The sequence below is a fragment of the Triticum aestivum genome, chromosome 7A (genome assembly GCF_018294505.1).
Source record: "Triticum aestivum cultivar Chinese Spring chromosome 7A, IWGSC CS RefSeq v2.1, whole genome shotgun sequence".
Taxonomy (NCBI): Eukaryota; Viridiplantae; Streptophyta; class Magnoliopsida; order Poales; family Poaceae; genus Triticum; species Triticum aestivum.
The window spans coordinates 29504203-29507205 of NC_057812.1; the positions used below are offsets into that span (position 1 = coordinate 29504203).

Sequence of the window (3003 nt, forward strand, 5' to 3'; positions counted from 1 at the left end):
GCGCCGCCGCCCGCCGCCGGTGAACGCCCTCCGCAAGGACTGCCACCTCCCCCTCTGCTCCGGCGCTCCTCGGCCATCCCCGGCACTCTGCCTAGTCACCAGGGACGTGGTGCTCCTCGCCTGCTCCAGCCAGCCCCCCGCGCCGGCTCTGGCGCTCTGCTCCGACCTCTCCCGGTGGTGCTCGCCTGCTCCGCCGGACTCTGCCACCCAGGACTTCCCGTGAACAAATAGCAAGCTAGCTGGGAGACAGGTAATTTCCTAAGAAAGCTCTGCCTGCCCCCTTTTGTTCTGCTGATCAGTGTATGATGAAAATTAAATTGAATTTGGACTGAAAAACTGTGTACGAACGTATATGCAAGGGACTGTGTATATGTATAATGTATTGTTGATTTGGAAGGGAACACATTTTAATATCAATTCCATTTGATCTTGTAGAAATAGAAGGGGAAGATATATTTCATTGGTGCCCTCAACGGAAGTGTGTACGCCCGGTGTTTCAGTTGGTCTGAATCATCTCCAGAAATTCGAACAACCATAGATTGGACCACCGCCTTTGATTTCAAACAACCCGCATTCAATCTCAATCGAGAAAGTAACTCTGTTGTATCCCATACTGTTTTTTGAAGTTTTTGGCATCTTTTTATCAATTTTTTGTTGTATGATTAAGAATTTTGTGATCATTGGCCTTTTTTTTACCTTCTGTTGTACCTTGATTTTTGTATATGGTGCTTATTTGAGATGCTCACAAGATCATCAATAACATGATGATATAAATCAGGGGAGTTAACATAGTTGTTTATTAAAGCGCCCTATAATATGGTTTTTATGCTTAGTTTGGATACTTAGATAGTCCAACAATCTTAGTAGTTGCAGAAGGAAATAAGTCCCTATAGCGATTAGAAAGAAAACGTTTTTCTAGATAATTGAAGGCCTTGCATAGATAATATCAATCATGTGTTCTGTTTTATATTTTTGTTTGTTCATGTGGTGTGTGTTTCCTTTCGATGTAGCCAGAGTTGGGATTAGGGGCAAAAAGATGGCAGCATATGTGCAACAGTATTGAACTGAGTGGCGCGTTTGCATACTAGTTAAACCTACCAATGCCACATTTATTTTGAAGTCTTTTACTGCAAGGTTAATGAAATATGTTTGCATCCAATCATTCAATTAAAATATCTATGTATTCCATGCTTTTCTTACCAAGAGATCTAAATCAGCTTTCATCTCTTAAATAACACATGTAAAATTATGCACCGACATATGTTTTTTTTGTTTCATTAATTAGGCATATCAAAGGGCGATGGATCGAGGTTGGATGAGTCAACCAAGAGCTAGTGCTGCTTACAAAGATGGTGTCGAGCAATTTCTGACTTTTGCATTCCGTGATGTTCCGGCTGGTGATAGAATTCTTTGTCCTTGTGTAAATTGCCGAAATAAAGCTATGCAGAGTTATGATGGAGTGAAGACTCACTTGAGATGTGATGGTATTCTTCAAGGTTACACTAAGTGGGTTTGCCATGGAGAGGATTACAGTGAACCATCATTTGCATTTGCTCATGTATCAGATAACAGTGGCAATCTTTCTATTCCTGGCATCCCAAGGAATGTTGTTGGAGAAAGCAGCCATGGAAGGTTGGATGACATGCCAGGACTCTTAAGTGTCGTCTTTGCTATGGCTAACAGTTGTGAATCTTTATCAAGCACATCTGATGGTGAATTAGATGGCCTTGAATTTGAGAATATGGAACCAAATTCAGTTGAGGATGAGAATGCAGATGCTCAAACAAGTAAGAAACCTGATACATATGCAAGCTTCTTGGAGGATGCAAACACAGAGTTATACCCTGGATGTAATGCATTTTCTAAGTTGTCATTTCTCATCACCTTGTATCACATGAAATGCTTACATGGATGGACACAAGAATCATTTACAACGCTACTTGGTGTTTTGTCTGATGCACTTCCAGAGGCACAAATACCAAAGAAGTACTATGAGGTACAAAAAATCATTCGTGGCTTAGGGCTTGACTATGAGAAAATCCATGCATGCCCCAATGACTGTATGCTTTTCCGAGGTGAACGAGCTGATCAAGACTCTTGCCATGTGTGTGGCAGCTCGCGTTGGGTTACAGATGACAAGAAAGACTCCCAAGCTGAATCTGTATCTAAGCAATCTAAGCAAAAGAAGAAACCAGCCAAGGTGTTGCGTTACTTTCCTTTGATACCGAGGATTCAAAGGCTCTTTGCAACAACAAAAACATCTGATGACATGCGTTGGCACGACGAGGGTCGTACCAAAGATGGAAAGATACGGCATCCGGCTGATGCCGAGTGTTGGAAAGATCTTGATGCTAGATACCCCGATTTTGCTGCTGATCCTCGTAATCCGCGCCTTGGCATTGGAAGTGATGGAGTTAACCCTTTCCGGAGTATGAGTTCAAAACATAGTACCTGGCCAGTGATGCTTATCCCGTACAACCTACCGCCTTGGATTTGCATGAAAGAAACATCTCTAATTTTATCAATGATCATTCCTGGACCAGCTTCCCCTGGGAATGACATTGATATATATTTGCAGCCACTGATTGATGAGCTCTTACAATTATGGGATGGTGTAGACACATTTGACGCTTCCTCGCAGGAGACATTTCCTCTCAAGGCTGCACTATTATGGACTTTAAATGATTTTCCGGCATTAGCTTACCTGTACGGTTGGAGCACAAGTGGTAAATATGGGTGTCCATCATGTGGTCCTTCTACAAGATCATTTCGCCTAAATAAGAGTATGAAACTTTGTTATATGGGCCACCGTCGCTGGTTACCACAGGGTCACATATTTCGAAACCGAAGGAGGCAAGAGTTTGATGGCACTAAAGAGACTGAACTGGCACCGACAACTATGAGTGGTACTTCAGCTTTGAAAATGTTGCAAGGCAGAGTGTTTGTGTTAGGCAAAAAAGCCAATGTAGCCAAGAAAGCAAAGGGCGGAAAGAAGAAAAAAAA

General features: G+C 42.5%; 1 long non-coding RNA gene across 1 annotated transcript; it reads left to right on the plus strand.

Annotated features, from left to right (window-relative positions):
* The first annotated feature begins 217 nt into the window (after positions 1-217).
* Positions 218-1395, plus strand: LOC123151206 (uncharacterized). Its single transcript, XR_006475543.1, has 3 exons — positions 218-250; positions 436-592; positions 1286-1395. It is a non-coding gene; the product is annotated as an uncharacterized lncRNA (long non-coding RNA).
* The last annotated feature ends 1608 nt before the right edge of the window (positions 1396-3003 follow it).